The 20,671-nt window shown below is 34.2% G+C and overlaps 1 pseudogene; it reads right to left on the bottom strand.

Moving 5' to 3' along the window:
- Positions 1-8,147: 8,147 nt before the first annotated feature.
- LOC107489447 (pentatricopeptide repeat-containing protein At2g02980, chloroplastic-like) lies at positions 8,148-10,104 on the bottom strand (annotated as a pseudogene).
- Between the last annotated feature and the right edge of the window lie 10,567 nt (positions 10,105-20,671).

Raw genomic sequence — 20,671 nt, 5'->3', positions numbered from 1 at the left:
AAAAAAATACTAAATATAAAATTATGAGCTGACTCTCAAATTTAGATTCATGTACCACAGAAAAACACTATTTATAGACTTTAGTAAAACAAAAATAAATATGTAAATTACTTATTATTAAGGCAATTTTTTATTATGTACAGTAATTACGCATTATAATTGATAAGTAGTTTAATAGTGCATTAAATATTGATTTGATATAATTATAATGAAGATATGTTCCTAAATTAGTATAATTATATATTATTCATTAAATATTAATTATAATATAATAATATAATTATAATAAAGATATTTTTTATAAAATAATTTAGAATAGATGAAAAAATTCATTTGTTTTGGAGGGAAAATGAACTCACGAGAGATCGACACGTCATCCTTATTAGTTGGGGGAAAACCCAGTTTTAGTATATTAAGTAGATAATTAATTTATGTAAAAAAATTTCATATCTTTTTATTTGTTTGCATTCTATTTTGTTCTTTTCATTTGTTCAAGATTTGACCTCTCTATTGAATCTTGACTAGAAAAAAAATACCATGCAATATATATCAAAGCATTTTAATAATATGTTCATATATTGCTAAGACATATGTGAAGTATATATATTACAAATTTTTAATCAATTTTTTCTAAATTACAATGGAAGCCCTTTTTCAATCTTCCATTAGAGCGATAGGACTTTTAGACTTATCATCTTCAAATTTTACAGTTTCCTCAGGAGGCACACGATTCATTATTTTCTCATTGTAAAGCTCTTATAACGTTACTTTCATGTTGTGCTCTGCATTCTAAGCCTCCAATATATCGAACATCTATTTCACAGCTCCGGAGATGACACCAGCATCACTCGGCAATTCGCCAATTCGCCATTCTGCACGATGAAGAGCACAGAAGGATAATTGGATTTCAATACAAAATATTTGTGCAGACATAAAAAGCAGTTAAAGTAGAGGAATATTGAATATCTCCTGCACCGTCGATATCCCCTGCACCACCAGTATTTCCAGTTGGGGGTGTTTGATATGAATTTCTCAAAAAAGAGGAACATTTCAAGCAACGAATTCCCTGTCAAAAATAAGAACATTCAATACCAGCCAATACATGATTTCAAAAAAGGGTAAGTCAAGAGACATTATAACTACCAGGCATCGAGTCATAAGCCTACACCACTCTCTCATTATACATAAATAGATTGATACACGATTCTAATAGTGGAATTGAATAATTGGTGATAGATTATTCACCAATTTATAATGTTAATATTAAAGAAAATATAAGATTAGAGTATCTAAATCAAAATAAAGTCTTAAAAATTGAAGATAGAATTTTAAAGTTAAGATAGATGAATAATAAGATAATAATTTATAAAAACGATAAAAAAATTAAAAATGGCGTAGTACACAATTCAATCGATTGGGTAACACAACCAATCTATTGAATTGGGCAAATTCATATTGCTTTGATGACTTTAATCGATTGGGTAATACAACCAATTGATTGAATTGTGAGACCTCAAGTTGCTTTGGAGAATTCAATCGATTGGGTAGTATAAAAAATTGATTGAATTTTAAAAAACCAACATTTTAGTCAATCTATTGGGTAATATGACTAATTGATTGATTTTTGCGAAAATCATGCTGCCTTGCAATTTTCAATCGATTGTTTTGTGATAACATGTAGTCCAATCGATTGAGTTATGGAAAACCTGAAATTCAATCGATTGTTTTGATAATCCAATTGATTGATTTTCAAATAAAGACGATTTCACAGCCTGACGAACGCCACAGATCAAATATAAACTTTTAATCGATTGGAATGGCCAAAAAGTTTATTACGATCAATAGAGGATCTAATTCGTTATTGTTTTTTATTTTGATTGTTAATAAACATAATAGATAAATGATAAAATAATAATTTATAAAATAAAAAATATTTTTATAATTAAATAAAATATATGGGTTAATTTGTAATTAAAATTAGAAAAGAACTATTTAGAAATTGTCAAAAAATTTTAAAAACATGTTTTGTTATGAGACCATTTAATGGTCCAAACGTTTTGGGACCATCGAATCCAGTGCATAGTTATTTGACTAAAATAAAAGAAACTATTTTTTCAGTATCCTAGATATGCGCAATACGCAAATTGATGACTCAGTACTGGAGATGTGCTCATCCAATTTAATTCAAATAATTTTAAATTTTAAAATTATAAAAACATTTCATTTAAAATTTAGATAATCATAATTTAAATTAATAATTTAATTTAATTTAATAAAAATAAATATACTTGTAATGTTGTACTAGTTATTTATAAGTACTACAAAATTAATTTAAAAAAATGACATTATTAAATTAAGTCATGCGTGTATAAAAATAAATTGGCTATATTCTACGCGTATACTTAGTCTGATAATAACATCTTTTATGTTAGTATGGTAAGATAATATTTATCCAATATAAAATTAATCTAATAATATCACACAATAATATTTAGGAAATAATAATTTTATTAAATGTAGTACTCTTTTAAAATAATTATAAATAATCAAATATACAAATATAATAATCAAATATATGAGTATAATTAATTAAATATAATAATTTGTCAGTATTTATAAATAATCAGTATAATAATACAAGTATATTTAATTAATAACTTAATTTATTTCAATAAAAACAAATATACCTATTCATTCTTTATTAAAATAAAAATTTAAAATTTTTATATATAAATATATAAATACTATTAGAACCAAAGAAAACAACATATTTTTCAAAAAAAACTTGAATTCACCGAAATAANTATTATTATTATTATTATTATTATTATTATTATTATTATTATTATTATTATTATTATTATTATTTTCACATTTAAAAATTCATAGATAAAACATGCAGTGGGCATAAGAAATATCCATAAACCAACACATATGTCTCTTCTCATTTTTATGTACCCTCTCTCACCCCATTTAGTGACCTGTGTGATCTTAACAATCCAATAATCAATACCAGTTTCATTTGTACTATAATCAACTTCCGTAACACTATAATCATGCTCATGTTCTATCAAAAACAATCATTGGAATAAAAAATATCATGTCTCGGATACTGAGTTATCAAGTTATGCATTGTGTATATCTCGAATACTTAGCTCGTAATCTATTTTTGCATGTATTTTGGATACTGAAACCCCATTTAACTCTTCTGACAGAAATTGGGGTCATAGTACTCGAATTATGTTCAATTTTTGAAATCCTCTCAGTATCGAATATGTGACAAATTATATATTTATGTAATTATGATGTATTTTATGTATTTTTGTAATTTTTTATTTATTTAATTTAAATATAAAAACCCTTTGATTTAAGAGAATGAAAAATTTATTTATAAATATAAGATTGTTCATGAAATTGAGCATATATATTAGTGTCTGTTTTATATAGTTCTATCTATTTGAGTTAAATCTCAAAATAGTCCATAAACTTACACTCGAGTTTCAAAGTGATTTCTAAAATTAATAATTACTCAAATTCGTCTTCGAAATTGTCCTCCAAAACTCATAGTAGTCCCCAAAATAATTTCTATCCATCCTTGTCATTAAAAAACTAAATTAGACTAAAATGCCGTCATTTTGTATTTATACACAAAAAAAACCCTTAATCCCCAACACGATGTCTTTTTGTATTTATAAAAAAAATATAATCCCCAATTATCTTCACCAATTCTCTTCTTCACACTGTTCTTCTTCTTCAATTTCATAGTAGCAACAACAACATCATCATAACCAGCAAAAATTACAGAATTATGAAAACCAGCAATCACAAAAGATCACAAAAAAAATCAGCAACAATAAAAAAAATCAATTAACCTAAATAGCAAATATCATCAATCAACCTAAATAGTAACAATCACAAAAAAAACTAGCAATAATTATTGAATAAAAAATAACAAAAAATTCAACCATAGCAGCTATATTAAAACAGAATCAACAACAGGAACAATCACCTAAAATATTAAAAAATAATGATTAAATAACTAAAAAATTAAAAAAATTCACCTTGCCCGCAGATAAAAGAAGAAGGATGCAGAGAGACACTAAGAGAAGACAAGAGAAGAGCGCAGACGGCTACGAGTAGAGAGGAACAAAATGTTGCTGCTATTGTTGAGCTGTTGGTGGGTCTTGGCGTCGCCGGCGAGTGCGGTGCACTTGAGAGCGATGACGGTGACGACGGAGGAGTGGATGTGGTTGACGGAACGCTTAAAAACAGTGAAAAAATGTGAAATCTGGACAGCGTGAATGGAGAGCACCTCGATCTCGTGGTAGTGAAGGAAAGTAGATTGGAAAATGTGAAAGACTAGGTTGGGGGAGGGGGAGGGGGGAGCGGCACGGCACCGAGATGGAAGTCAGCAAAAAGCAATGACAAAGAGAGTTGAGGAAAGTTTGCCTCTGCTATTGTGAGTGAGAGAGTAGTGTTGAGTGTGACAAAATAAGATTGGAGAGGGAGACTCAAAAGGATTGTTTTTAAGTACAAAACAACATCGTTTCAGTCCTCTCTAATGGTATGGATAGATGGAAATTATTTTAGGCATTAATATGAGTCTCAAAGACAATTTTAGAGACAAATATGAATAATTATTAATTTCAGAAATCACTTTAAGACTCGAGTACAAGTCCAAAAATTATTTTAAGATTTAACTCTATTTATTTTATTTAAATATTTTTTCATCATTCATATTCGAATCGAGAAAATTGAAACAGAGACGTACCTACTAATCTAATATTAATTAAAGTAGGAATTATTATTATTTGAGGATTATTTTTTGTTTGCCGTGTTTTCTTGCTAAGAGAAAGAAGTAATAAAAAAATTAATTTAAATTAATTAGTTGATCAGCTCACTCACTTATTTAAATAAATATCGAAAATTTAAAATTAACTTTTAGTCTGTTAAATTAAAAATATCATAAAAAACAAAAAAAATATTAAAAGTCAAATTTATTTTAAGACTAAAATAAATAAGTTTATATTGTGTACACATACATTAGTATAAATATACTATAATATTTTTTATATTGAAATAATATTTATAATTTTCAAACACATCTTTTAAAAATATATAGTAGTAGAAGTCGTCATTACTATATATATATATATAATTGAATTATTTGTAATATGTAATATTCGCATACCTAATGCAGTTATGTGGTAAGATAATCATAACGCTATATCTATTTGAAATTTAAACTGATTAAGAAAACGTTTTTTTTTTTAAAATTCTTTACACAATAATTGGTCTTACTAATTTTATATTGAAAACTTATTTATTTATGGAATCTATGATGTTCTTTTTTATTTTGCAATGTATCTAATACGAAATAATGTTTTTTTTTTAAACGAATTATACACTTAAATGCAAATAGTTAGTTATAAGGATTTTTTCATCTCCAAGGTTAAATTTAAACTCTGGATATTTTTATTAAATGAAAATGTGATGCGCTACCGAACCACGTGCATTAATTTTTCTATCAAAAACATAAAAAATAAAAGGAAAATTAAAAAAAGGAAACTTGCGCTTATCCATTTTAAAAATTCTAGCTAGGTGTTTTATATATTGGCAATATCGTTAGACGTTAGTATGGGTCTTTTTCCATGGTTTCACATTAGGAAGTAGGGACCAATAAGATTGCTAGAATGGTGTGCAATCAATTGTGCCGCTTTGTTTTTTGGACTATGCTTGATCTCAAACGGAACTGTTTGCATTTTTAATCAACCTTCATACTTGATCTGCAAATGTGTTCACATGAAATATTTTATACAACTTGAAAGTCTCATCTTACATTAGTAAATATCCATAATGACCCTGAGATTCACACGTAATTATTTAAAATGGTTTTCGAGATATAAAATTTTTTATAGTGATCTTTTATATAGTATTCCAGGCATCATAGTAATTTCTGTGTCATTTTTAATACTAAGTCTGTTATCAAAATATTGATGTGTCCATCCTTTACAATTCTAATGACTAGATGACTTAGATTCATTTCAATTTGGACTCAATTTGATTCCTTCTCCAATTTATAATCCTAATCCCAAAAATAGAGAGTATGTCTTCTATGTTTTTTATCTTTTTTCTCATCTGTTACTTTCTTCTTCATTTTCTTCCTCATTTCTCTCTTTCTTCTTTGATATTGATCTCAATAAAGTCAGAGCCAGATAAAATTGTAAAGAGTTCGTACAAACTTTTAGAATCTCGCATTCCTACTCCTCCTACCCTTCCAACCTCATTCTTCTCTTCTCAGATTCGTTGGATGCAGTAGCATTGCAACCAACCACAATGCATATTATAGTTTGTGCTTCACCACTTCTGCAAATCTGTACTTGAACTTCACTTCTGTGCTACACTGCTATTGTTTAGTATTCTCAGACTCTATTTTTCTATTCTTATTTGATATTAATTTATCTCTATTCTTTTAATTTAAATTTTAACTAGAATAATGCTGTTTAGAACTTGTTCTTAACTAATATCAATCAATACAACATTTTTATCAAAAGTGATGAATGCAACTCCTCTAAGTTATCTTTTTTTTCACTCAAAATCTTTTTAAGCTGATTTAAAGACTTCAAATCCTAAAATTTGATCAAACAAAATTTTAAGGAAATGAAAAATTTGAAAAAAGTTGTTGTGGTTATGGTTGGTGGGTAGACCCACCAAAGGTACTTCGGTTTTTTTTTTAAAGATTTTTTATATTGACAAAAATTAGAGTCTTTGTTGTGAAAAAAGATAAAAAAGAAAGAAAGAGACGAGGACAAAGATAAAAAAACATAGAAAAAGATGTTCTGTATTTTTAGAATTAGAATTATAAATTAGAGAAGAGATTAAATTGGACTCAAATTGAAATGAATTGGCGTTATTTAGCCATTAAAACTGTCCAGCCTGACAAAGAATAACTACATCAATACTCCAATAACTGACTCAACACCAAAAATAATATGTAAACTACTATAATACCCCAAATCCTATTTAAAAAGCCACTATAAAAAATTTAAATTTCAAAAACTATTTCAAATAATGGCGTCAATGTCAGAGGCCATAATAAGAATTTATTCCATCTGACACACTTACCAAAATAATGAGAAACTTGTTATATATACTTTTTGAGAAAATATAGGAAATCAATGCCCTAAGCGTATAATGTGTACAATAAAGGTTTATAAAGTATTAGAGATATGATCATTAGTGTTACATTATTCTGTCAGATTACACTTTTGGAATGAATGATTTCATGATATAGTATTAGAGTTCTAAATCAGCTTAAAATTTTGGGATAAATGATTTTATGACATGAGATGTTTATTATTCCTAGTATTGATTATTCACTCCCTAGTAGTATTTATACTTTTTTATTACCCTCTTTATATATTGGGGATGTTTATAGTGTTTATCAATTGTTGTCTAATTTTTGTCTAATTTATTTTTTGTGATAAATTTTAAATTTTTAAAAATAATTTATCTTTATATCTTTTAAATTAAATATTAATTTCTAATATTTTTTAGTAAATAAGCATCACTTTTTAGGCACCATAGGATTCACCTTATATATTTCTAATCCCCCGTCGTTATCATGTATACTAAACCTGTCATCCAATTTACCTACAATTTTGACCCTATATTATATATATACAAGTTGATTTTCCTTGTGCCAGAAACAATAAGAGAACCAAATTTAATTTGTATAAATTATAATGATTACGTGTATATATTCGACGCTGATTTTTTTGGTACATGTTATACTACATGGTAACTAATATATTATACTATTCTTTTATACCAATGTGAACTTAAAACATGCTCATAAATCATACAACAGGCATTTCATCCAAACACTATTATTTATCTTCCTGATATTTTCTCTTTACTTTCCGTTATCGTTATTTTCTATATGTCTGCTAATGCCAGTAGCCAGCACCACCTTTGTGCCACTGTCCAGGATCTTACAAAATTTGAGTATAAATACTAATTAACTTTTTGCACAATTAAAAGTTAGTCATGTTAGTTTCCACTAATTCAAATTACTAATTCCATGAAAACTATCATATCTCATAAACTGAAATACAAAAAGCATCATTTACCTAAACACGAGTGTCAAAATATATTAACAATAAGTTATATTACATTAGAATGAATCTGAGGTTCTAAACTATCTAAAGTATCATTATATTACGTGATTTATAATATCCGTGTGTACAAGTGTACAACTCTGTTGATTAATTACCTAAATTTGCCCAAGATGATGATAGTATTCCTATTGCTATTCCTCTCACAATATTACAGTAACAAATCTTTCTTCTTTTCGGCTGCATAGAGTTGGTATTCCAAGCACAAATAATAGCACTAAATTCTTTGGTCATGAATCAACCTAACATTTCAATATTGCTGAAGAATCAATAAAATCCATTACCATTTACCAGTAATCCCCACAGGAACATTCCCCATCTTTGAAATGATGAAATTGCTGCACGTCTCTAAGTATGATTTTCCTACCAAATATGAATGATATAAATTTAGCAGCATTGTGGCAATCTCCACAGAGCCGAAGGTTCTTCATGACACAAATAGTAGTAGTTCTAGGAGGTGTATTTAGAAGCCTGAAAGTAATAGCTAGTTTCTCACTCTGATATCTGAGAATAATTTCTCTCTCTTCATCATCCATGTCCGTATGAAAAACCAGAGGTGTCAGGTACTCAGCTACATACCCAGCCAGCTTTGGTTCCTTTACCAATTTGTCAAGTGCATGGTGCAACGCTGTCGAAGTTGAATGAACACCATCCCCAGAGAAGAATACATGCACAATATTGTTGACTTCTATAGAGCTGCAACCAGGAATCTTCACTGCTCCTTCGTCTACCATCTTTTTACTTAAGAAATTCACATCTTCCCATTTTCCATATCTTGCACACAAGTTTGACAGAACAACGTAGTCCCCACCATATGAATCATCCAGCTAAAAGATTCTCTCAATTACTTGCTTTTCCATTTCAACATTGTCATCGCTGCTACAAGTAGATAGCATTGTCCTCCAGAGAATCAGCGTGGGTTTGATTGGGAGTTCATCTATGAATTTATAGGCTTCATCTAGGCATCCGGCTCGGGCTAGCAAATCTACCATACCACCATAATGCTTCATATGAGGAACAATCTCATACTCATTAGTCATACTATGGAAATGTAGCCTTCCTCTACCAATCCATTGTGACTGCAAGCAGACAATACTGCTACAGAAGTTATCTCACCAGGCTGCACTTTCTCCTTCTTCGTTTCTTCCAACATTGATACAGCACGGAAACCATGTCCGTGCATTGCATACGCAACAATCATTACTGACCAAGTTTGTGTGTCCCTCCTGCGCATTTGACTAAACACCAAAACTGCATCGTCCATGCTCCCACACTTGGCATACATATAAATAAGTGTTGTGTTCACCTTTACATACCGATTGAAATCGTGCTTCTTGACATACTCATGTATTCACTTCCCCAAGTCCAATGATCCAACCAAAGTGCAACACAATAGCACGAGAAGCATGGTGACATCATTCGGCTTAAGGCCACCCCCCTACAATTCCCTGAACAGAGCCAACGCCTCGTTGGGCCTGCTATTCCTAGCATATCTAGTAATGATAGCAGTATAAGCTACCACACATGGTTCATCAATCTTATCAAATACTGTGCTAGCAGTATCAACCTCATTACACACAGTGTACATGTTTATCAATGTTGGACACATATAAGTATTCTCACTTACCCCAATCTTCATAGCAAGGCAATGCAATTGCTTACCTTCCTGCAAAGCCTTAACCTTTGCACAAGCCTGGAAGAGCGAGGAAAATGTGTAACCATCAGGAAGGATTCCGGAACGAAACACTTGGGAAAACATCAGAATTGCTCTTAAAGGGTCATCAGAGCGCACGACCCCACGTGGAACGGTGTTGAAAAGGAGAATATCTAGTGGGGGAATTTGGTCGAACAGGTGGTGTGCATGGACCAATGAAGCTGGTGTAGGTCTGGCGGTGCATGAATTGATGATTTTGGTGATGACAGTGAGTCATTTTTGGTGATGGTGTAGGCTTGTATCTGCTTCAGTTCTCAGAGAGGAGCATTTGGGTATGAGCGAAAGAAGGTATCGTAATGGCGGAAGTGCAGTTGTTGTTGGTGTGTCTCTGTACGAGGGAAATTGTGGTGGGAGTCCAAGAATGGATAATGAAGATGCCATTTCTATTATTGTAAAAATTAGTATTTTTATCCAAAATAACATTACAAGAATATAATTTTTCTAAAATTATGGTCCACTTTGTTCTGACAGTATAAATTATGCATAGTAAGAAAGATTTATAAAATCAACATATTTTTATAAAAAAAAGTTATAGGTTAATAAAAATGTAACTAAGAAACCAAGGTATTTGTAAATAAAAAATCAAATAATAAAATTTTTAGTTATTATTTTTATATGAAAAAGTCTAATTTTTTATTAATAATTAATTTTAACATTTATTATCTAAAATTTAAAATAATTTAACGTGTATATTTTTACATTTAATTAGGTGTTAAGTCTATTTTACAAATAGAAATAATTAACTTTTATACTTGCTATTTAAAACTAATATTTTTTCTCTCTATGTATATAAAATAAAGCTAAATAAAAAACTAAAAAATATGTATATAATAATAATAATAATAATAATAATAATAATAATAATAATAATAATAATTTTTATATGAATTATATTATTTTGTTAATTTTACTTTCTGTAGAACAGAAATATAGAAAAAATAGAGAATGAGAAAAAAGAGAAAGAAAAATAAAAATGAAGAATGAGAGTGAGAGTGAAAGTTTGTTAATTTTAGAAGAAAAAAATTTATTTTAATTGTAAAAAAAATACCGGATGATATATTTTAATTTATCAAATTATTAATACAAAATACAAATTATATATAGAGTAAAAATGGTAGAGAGAAATAGAAAAATGGAGAGACGTAGATGAAAGAATTTAGATAGGGAGTTTATTAATTTTGAAAAAAATATTTTCTCTCAATTTTAATAAGAGAGTGTCATGTGACACATTTGATTATTAAATTAGATAGTAATAAATGGTACATAATATATGTATATTTCAATTTCAATTTTAATATTTTAATTTTAATTTTAATGTAATTAAAGAATGTTATGTTGTACATTTTGATTGGAAATTAGTAATTAGTCATTGACATTGATATTGATAATGATATATAAAATAGATAGAGTGGTTGAAAGAAAGGGAGAAATAGAGAAAGGAAGAGGGAGGATGACACAACTCTTTAATTTTGGTAGGAAAGATTTGATTTCAATTGCAATGAGAGAGTGACATGTGATACATTTTGGTTGTAAAATTAGTAAGAAGGAGGAAAGAATTCTTAACTTTTGGAGGGAAAGATTTAATTTCAATTACAATGAGAAAGTGACATGTGGCACAATCAATTAGAGAAAAAGATTTAATTTCAATTACAATGAGAGAGTGACATGTGACACATTTTGGTTGTAAAATTAATAAGGTGAATTCCTTAATTTTGGAGGAAAAGATTTGATTCTAATTACAATGAAAAAGTGACATGTGGCACATTTTTGTTGTAAAATTAGATATATATAATAGATCTTCCAATTTTGCTGCTTGTTTTGCATTGAAGTGTTTCAGTGTCTACGAGTGAATCCGAAAAATTGTGGAACAGCGACATGATAAGGTGGAGCAGGGAACAAACAGAAATGACTGGCGTACTTGAGTAGTGTTATCGAGTTACCTTCTCTTAATTTTTCTTACTTATTTTTTTAAATATTATATTATGAATAAAATTTTAATATTTTTTTAATATTTGTTCAAAAATAATTTAACTATTCCGGACTCGATCCCTGGATTCCCTAGCGGAGCAGAAACAATCTAATTATCCAGGCTCAGGCCACCGCCAAAGCTCAAATTGGCCAGGTAACCACAAATCCCTAACCAATATTCAAATTCAAATACTTCTCTTATCTTAGCAAATAAGATAAGATACGATATATACTATATAAAGAGGGAAAAAGGCTCACTCAGGTACGTCACACATTCTTAACACTCACTTATACTTCTTAGATCCATTTTGACTTGAGCATTGGAGTGTCTTTGTAGATACCACCTCTTACCGCTCTAGAGATTTGACCCCGTTAACATAAAGGTTGTAAGACCCAAAACTTTTGAAAAGTCTTATTATGCACTAATTTCAAATTATATATTTATTTATAGTTTTAATTTCAAAAATTATTTTATTAAAGATAATTAAAGACATTTTTTATTAATTGGATTGGAAATAAATTAAGGTTTTTATAAAAAATCTATAATTATGAATTATTTTTCCATTTACAATTTAAAGTTCTCGAAATTTAAAAATAATGATGTTTGGCTATTTAAATTAGAATTTTATCTAATTTTATAATTATTGAATTATTTTTCTATATTTAAATTATAAAGTTGGTATTTATGAATTAATAATAATTTTATATTGAATTGATTTAAATAATTAATCAAATTAGAATTTTTATATAAAAAATAATATTTTAAAATAATTATAAAGATTAAAGTAGATTTCAAATTAACACTCTAGATCCTAATTTGATTAAAATTAACACCAACCTAAATTAATCCCAAAATTTTCTAAAATTTAAACCTTAACATAACCTTAATTTTATCTAAACCTAATTTTTTACCCTAACCCTCTAACACACAAGCAGCAGCCACACCTTACCCCCTCACCCACGGCTCACCTTCACCCACACACAAACACCCACACCCACAAAGAAAGAAAGAAAAAGAAAGAAAGGGGAAGAAGGAAGGAGACCGAAGAAGGAAGGAGAGGGGAGGGGGGAGACGGAAGCTGGTGCGGTAGGTGTCACTGCCATTGTCGTCGCCGCTGCTGACAAAAAGATAGGAGATCCGAGAGAGGGAAAGGAAGAGAATCCGCGCCACCGCTGCACCGTGCCTCGCCACCACCGTCGCATCGTCATTGATAAACCCATATTTTATGATGTATATTGTGTTCAATCTAAGTGATTTATTCAACCCTTCACATACTTATTCATAGAAATTGCATAAGTTTTGCTTTTCCTTCCCTATTATGTGATATATATGAAACACATGTTTTCTAGCTTTAAAAGTAATTATTTTAATTATCCTGTATTACCATTCGATGCCGTGATTTGTGTGTTGAGTACTTTCATGTTTTATAGGGCAGGAATGATTTAAAGGATGGAAAGGAAACATACAAAAATGGAAGGAAACCACAAATTTGATTTTTAGAGCAACTGGCAGTGACGCGTCCGCATGGACAACGCGAACGCGTGGTTCACACGAAAGAGAATCGACGCGAGCGCATGGATGAGGCGAACGCGTGACTTGCGAAATACAATTGACGTGGGTGCATGACTGACACGACTGCATGGAAGAGCGACACTCCAGATGACGCGACCGCGTGACCCACGCGGACACGTGACGTGCGCGATCTGCAGAATTTGTAGATCTCGTTTCCAGCGATTTTTGGGCCCTTTTGGCCCAGATCTAAATCCAAGAGGCACAGATTAGAAGTTATGAAGTGGGGGAATGCATTCAGGCAGAGGATAACAATCAGATAGTGAGTAATTCACATTTTTCATAGTTTAGATGTAGTTTTTAGAGAGAGAAGCTCTCTCCTCTCTCTTAGGATTAAGATTAGGATTTATCTCATCTTCATATCAGGTTCAATATTCCTTCATTTTGACTTCTCTTATTTTTAATTATATATATGTTGCCAATTTGGCTTAATGACATTCATGTTATGATTTTCTTAATTAATATAATCTGAGGTATTTCAGACTTATGATTGTTTTCTCTAATTTATGTTATTGATGCTTGGGCTCTATCCAAATTATTTTCATTCAAGTAGATTTTATTCCCTTTTGGCTTTGGTTGATTAATTGGTAACTCTTGAGTTGTCAAACTCAGCAGTGGTTGAAATTGGCAGATTCTAATTGATCTAGATCGCTCTAAAGCTAGTCCTCCTACAGCGATTGACAAGGACTTGAGGATCAAACTAATTAGTCCACTTGACTTTCCTTTGCTTTAGTAAAGGCTAACTAAGTGGGATTAAAACCCAATTCTCATCGCACCTGATAAGGATAACTAGGATAGGACTTCCAATTTCTCATATCTTGCCAAGAGTTTATTTTATAGTTATTTATTTATTTTACTTATCATTTAACATACTTCTTCCTTACTTTCAAAATCCCAATTTACAAAACTCATAACCAATAATAAGAACATACCTCCCTGCAATTCCTTGAGAAGACGACCCGAGGTTTGAATACTTCGGTTATCAATTTATTTAGGGGTTTGTTACTTGTGACAACCAAAATGTTTGTACGAAGGGATTTTCTGTTGGTTTAGAATCTATACTTACAACGCTACTATATTTTTATAAAATTCTTTACTGGCAAAAATCCTAACGTCAAAATGGCGCCGTTGCCGGGGAATTGCAAACGTGTGCCTTATTATTGGTTATTTTAAATGTTTTTCTTTTACTTGTTTTTTGTTTCTTCTCTTCCCTCCTCATTTCTGATAACTACTATGAATTCTCACCCCTCTCGCTTTGAGTTTAGTTCTAATTTTGTTGCAAGGAATGGAAGCTATAACAGGACTATGTATCAAGGTCTAAGCAATCAAAGATGGATGGAGCCACGAAGATCTGATCACACCTTTTTAGGCAACAACATCCTCCTAGATATCATGGACAAAGACCATTCTACAATGCATGCCCAACTGATAGATTTGGTGGACCACCTCGTAGCTACCAACAAGCCCCACCCTGTGCTCAGAGACCATCCTTTCAACATAACTTCGAACCACCACACTCACACGCTTCTTGTCACCATTCACTACCACATGATCCTTTTCCGCCCCAACGCCAATCCAATTACTCCCAAGAACCACCACTCCCCTATGCGCCATGTCCATATCCATCAAGCCAAGAATCACAGGTTTGCTTCAAAAAATCAGTAGACCAATTTAATGCAACCCTTCATCAACTGGAGCAAGCAATAAATCAATTATCTTCCAGACATTCAGACACTCAACAAACTCCCATGGCTTCATGTGGGGAATCTAATGAAGACCGCAGCGTGAAGAAGACACTAGAAACTCCAGTGGACATCATAGAGCATAACTTCGTACTAGAACAAGTAGAGGACGATGCCATTGTAGAAGAAGAAGAGTTGGTTGAAGATTTAGGAGATGCCGAACCGCCACCTAAATCTAGAGTTGTGGAGAATTCCGTCAAGGACGCTACAATTGATGCTAAGGAGGATAGTGCACAATCCCCAAAGCAGGTATCTTATGGAGAACTAGACGGAACTACCCGAGACACATGTTTCCTTGATGATGATGATCACAAGTCAAGTTCTCTTGGTATTGAACTTGCATCTGCAAGTGAATTCCTGGAGACAGAAGAATCTTCCCCAAGTGAATACGAGGATGACATAGAGGTCGACTTTTCTCAACCTCCCAATTATGACTCAAGTGATGAGGAAGATATCAGTGACTTTGATCAAGACATGGTTGAATTGGAAGAAAATTGCCAAGAAGTGGAGGAATTCACAGAAGACCACAAGGGAGTAGAGCTTGCAGAACCACTGAAAACACTGATCCCAAGGCCACTACCACCCAACACAAAATTCAACTGGGTAAAATCCTTGACCTTTATCTTCAATTTTCCACTTGAATATGGTTTGCTTGAGACAGATGGCCAGCTTAGAGCTCTTTGCGGCTTTAAGAAAAAAAGGGAAATGACTCGCACTCAGCGCTGGTATGCAAGATTCAATGAGGTTTCACACTTCAATTTGAGGTGCATGAATTGGTGTCAAGCTCAATTGGAAGGATCTCGGAAGCTGTTTGGTCACTGCAGTGAGAATTCAGATTACTTATCACCCGGCTGGAAAAATGCAGATTAAGACAAAGACGGGTGTACAAGTAGAGTTTGGGATCCTGGAATCTATTCTACCATTCAACACTCCGGGAGCCTGCAAGCCTGTTTGAACTCACACAAGGGCTTTACGTACTTTGTTTGGGACCCCGGAGGATGCTGGCATTCCAAACAGTGGTGGAGATTTCTGGACGAATTCAAGCACAAGCCACCATAGCAGGAAGCTCATCAAATGTCCAACTTAAGGATTTTAACTAAAGGTGCTAGGTGGGAGACAACCCACCATGGTATGATCGTTCCCCCTCTATTTTGCTCTGTTTTTGAATTTTGTTTGGACCTGAAGTTTTTGCATGATATTCACTGCATTTTGCATTCTACATACTGCAAAAAAAAGCATGACTACTTAAAAAAAAAGAGAGCACGCGACGCGACAGCGTCGCTGACGCGTCCGCATCGCAAGTGCATTAAAAGAATAGGAAAGTGAACAGAGAGTCACGCTGAAGCAAGGCTGGAGGTGTGCCTTTAACACAATTGTTCCACGCAACCGCGTTCCCCACGCGATCGTGTCAATTGCAAAGAAGGCCTCCCACACGTCCGCGTCACCTATGCGAACGCGTGATTTGGATATCGACGTAAAGATCCAACGCCCAGAAAGTTGGGCTGGAATCGTGCGGCCATTGCGCGTTTAGCACCAACAACCTATGCGTACGTGTCCCCGACGCGAACGCGTCACTTACACAACACCCATCCCACGCAAAAGCGTGAGCGACGCGATCACGTCGCGCGGATATTATGAACCCCAAACCAACCAGAGAGTTGCGCTGAAACGACGCTGGAAGCGTGCGTCTAGCACAAATTCTAGCGACGCGATCGTGTGCCTCACGCGTCCGCGTCACCTATCTTACACCCAATCCACGCGATTGCGTCGACCATGCACCCGCGTCGACCCTATTTCACCCTACTCACGCGATGACATCCTCCACGTGTCCTCGTGGATTCGTGATCACTAACCCCAAGTCATGCGAACCCTTTTCCCGTCGCGTCCCCAAACCCTACCCCCCTTTCTCTCTAACCTCTGCAACTCTCTCTCTCAACCACCCCAACCACCACCTTCGACCACCAACGACCACCGCAGTCCTCCAAGATCACCATGCCATCACCGCCGCACCGACCACCCCTCCCCTCTCTTCTTTCCTTTCCCTCTCTCTCACTCTCTTCCGTCACCGCCCCACCGCCGCAAACCCCATACCGCCGGGACCTCCACCGCCGCGACACCCAACCCTCCCTTCTTTCCTCCTTCTTCTCCCCTCTCTCACTCTCCTCTACTACCGCCCCCACCGCAGCCTACCTCCGACGGCCACTACCCCACCGCCGCGCCGCTGTGCTTCACCTAGCGCCGCCGCATCATCACCCATCTGCCCTACCTCATTGCTCTTTCCGCACCAGGTTCCGCCATACGGCGATTCATCCTTGTGACTCATTAGTTTGTTTTTCAATTTTTGCTCCGCATAGGCTAGATAGAGATGCATGTTTGTAGTGGATTCTAGATGGTTAGGTAACTAGGATCTGGATAGTGGATTTAGGCTTGATAATTGCACCATTCCTGTTATCTGTTTATCTTTTCTGCAATTTATTCTGGCTATGATGTTGATCCTGTTCATATGTTGCTCTTAACTGTTACATGCTGCTGTTACACTGCTCTTTCTTATTCTTGCTATTTGTGCAACCTTATTTCATTACATATGAACTATTCTTGTTATTTGTTTTCCGGGAACATCCAATTTTAGCCGGAATGCTGCCCAATTTTTTGCAAATTACTTTTCATTCTACATTCAAGTATTGGTTTTGGCAATTCTCATATTTGAACTGCCCCACGCATACCAAACCTATTCTTGAATGCCCGGGCCATCATTCTTATTACTTTTGATCTCCTGGTTAATAAATTGATTTATTGATGGTTTGATTTTACTTTTTACTACTTCTATCTCTATCTGAATCATCATCAATACCCTGTTTTCCCTGCTTGAATATGAGTTGACTGTTGCTTCAATTTGTGAAATTCTTGTTACTTAGGAACCAATCATCATGCCACTTACTCTGACTTCCTTTTTACTAACTCACTGATTTTCGCTTTCTAACCTCTTTTTCAATTTTACCCATTTTTAACTTTCTAACTTCCCACTTTACCTTTTCCCTACTTCTTTAAATTAATTTCACTCATGGCATGATTATTGTTTTTCTATTTAACAAGCTTTCCACTTCTAACACATTTTGGAATGTGATTTCTCATCTCAGCTTTTCAATTCCAAAACAATCCAAAATATACATTTACTTAACTCATTTCGTTTTTCTACTGCTCCTTTGCCACTTCATGCTTATCTTGTTATTTGCCTACTTGTTTTCCTGCTTTTATTCCTCAATTATATCTTGAAAAATTCTATTTTTTTTTCAGGATGTCTGACTCTCAAGGCAGGGGTAAGGACAAAGCAACAACTGGCAAACGAAAAAGAGGTGAATCCTCTAGTTCCATCCTCGGCATCTTACATGATGATTCCTGGCGGGAGAAGAACTTTACCCTGCAGGAAAAGGCTGATTAGTTGGTACCGTCAGCTGACCCGGTAAAATTTGCAAACAAATACTGTGAGCTGAAATACCCAACCTTTGCCCCTGCCAGGAACCTACACCTAGAAATGACCCTCAAAATTCCAGAAGAACTCCAGTAGTACACCTCAGATCAGATCAAACAGAGAGGCTGGTTCTTCCTGGAGAGGAACCTAACTGAGGTCAACTCATCCTGGGTTAGAGAATTCTACAGTAACTACTTTCTATCATCCCTGGATGCAGTACAGCTCAGAGGAAAACAGATTCTGGTTACCGAAGAAGCAATTGAAGAAATCCTCCATCTTCCACCTAAATCAGATCAGCCAGATGGTTACTAGAAAGCTGAAGAAGATATGAGATTCATGAGGTTTGATTGGGATGCAGTAAAGAAGGACATCACTCTTGATCCTACTGTTCCTTGGGTCATGGGAACTAGCATATTGGTACCAAAGGGAATCAGGCTTATATATCTGAATGATGAGGCTCGACTATGGCAACAGATTCTGAGCAACTATGTGATGCCGAGCACTCATGAGACAGAGGTGCCAGCTGCTATGATTACCCTCATCTGGTGTGTGATGACGGGTAAGGACCTTTATCTACCTTGCTTCATCCGGCATTACATGGCCAGGGTCCATGTTAGAGGCACCCTCTCTTTTCCTTACCTGATTACTCAGTTGGGTCGCCGAGCTGAGATCCCTTGGGAGGCTGTTGATGAAAAGCCCCCGCAGCAGAGTGCCAAAAGATCATCCCTCACAGTCGGAAGTTCCTGGCTTTTGGCTACCGCCCTCCATTTCTCACTGACACTACTGAGGTAGCCACCCCTTCAGCTACCCCTTCTGCTTCTATTGGCCCAGCACCACCCACTGCACCCCCACCTGCTCCTGAGCCCGTCTACCATCTGGTGCACCGACTCTTTGATCGCCTAGATCAGATGGAGCGCCATCACTAGCAGTAGTTTGAGAGATCTGACCGTCGCACCAGGCGACTTTTTGAGAGGTCTGAGCGTCACCACAAATGATGCTATGAGCACCTCAAGCTGATGATCCGCTCTGGTGGTGACATTCCCTCCGAGCCCGACACGCCCTCCGACACATCTGAGGAGGAGGTGAGCGATCACGAGGAGGAGTCACCTACCCAGGCTGAGCAGGGAGGTCCCAGCCACACTGCACCACATCATGAGCAGCACCACCAGCTACAGACCGCAGATCCGGAGGTTCCTCTACGGACAGAGTCCCCGATTCAGCAAACAATTCCTCCGATCCTCACAGTGACTGCAGACCCTCCGCCTACCATCGAGACACCAGCAGCCCATCCTTCCGGAGATGGAATTTCGTCACACCCTGCTCGAGTGAGCATCGAGGACGATGCTGTTATTTAAGTGTGGGGAGGTCGCCATCTCTGGCATCTATTTATTTTGGTGAACTACTACCAACTCTCTTCTTATTTTGTCTATTTTCTGTATTTTTGCACATTTCTCTCTTTTGCTTTTATTGTACTTTTTGTATTATGCACTTTGGGCTGTATATACATCTTGGATATTTTAGCTCAATTTGCACCTTAGTTTACTAGTTATATATTAAGTGGATTAATTAGTATAGTTTACCCTTTTTAGCATATGGTAGTTGATTTGATCGAAAATAAAAAGGAAGTAAGCTAGAGACTTTAACAGAATCAATCCACACCCCTTGTATATATAGCATTACATGTTAGTTAGTTGGCAATATTTCATCAAAGAGGAACACTAAAACTTTAAAGCCATCTAATATATTTTACATTGGGAATAATGGAAACTTTTAAATTCTACTTGCATGACATACATAACTGATATATGATTTATGAGCTTGAGAACACACAGCCTGTGAGTTTTGAGCTTAATTATATGGTTATATTCAGACCATAATTTTTATTCCTGTGTGCTTCACCTTTCTTTTTTATTCTGGTGTTCTTTACTTTGCTTTAATCTATATATCCAATATAGAATATTGATACATACCAAGATAGGATTGAGGCCATGTTTGATTATTAACTCACTTATCCCAAATAAAGCCTACCTT

This window comes from Arachis duranensis, chromosome 5, assembly GCF_000817695.3.
Source record: "Arachis duranensis cultivar V14167 chromosome 5, aradu.V14167.gnm2.J7QH, whole genome shotgun sequence".
In the NCBI taxonomy this organism is placed as follows: domain Eukaryota; kingdom Viridiplantae; phylum Streptophyta; class Magnoliopsida; order Fabales; family Fabaceae; genus Arachis; species Arachis duranensis.
This window is presented reverse-complemented; position numbering and strand designations above follow the sequence as displayed.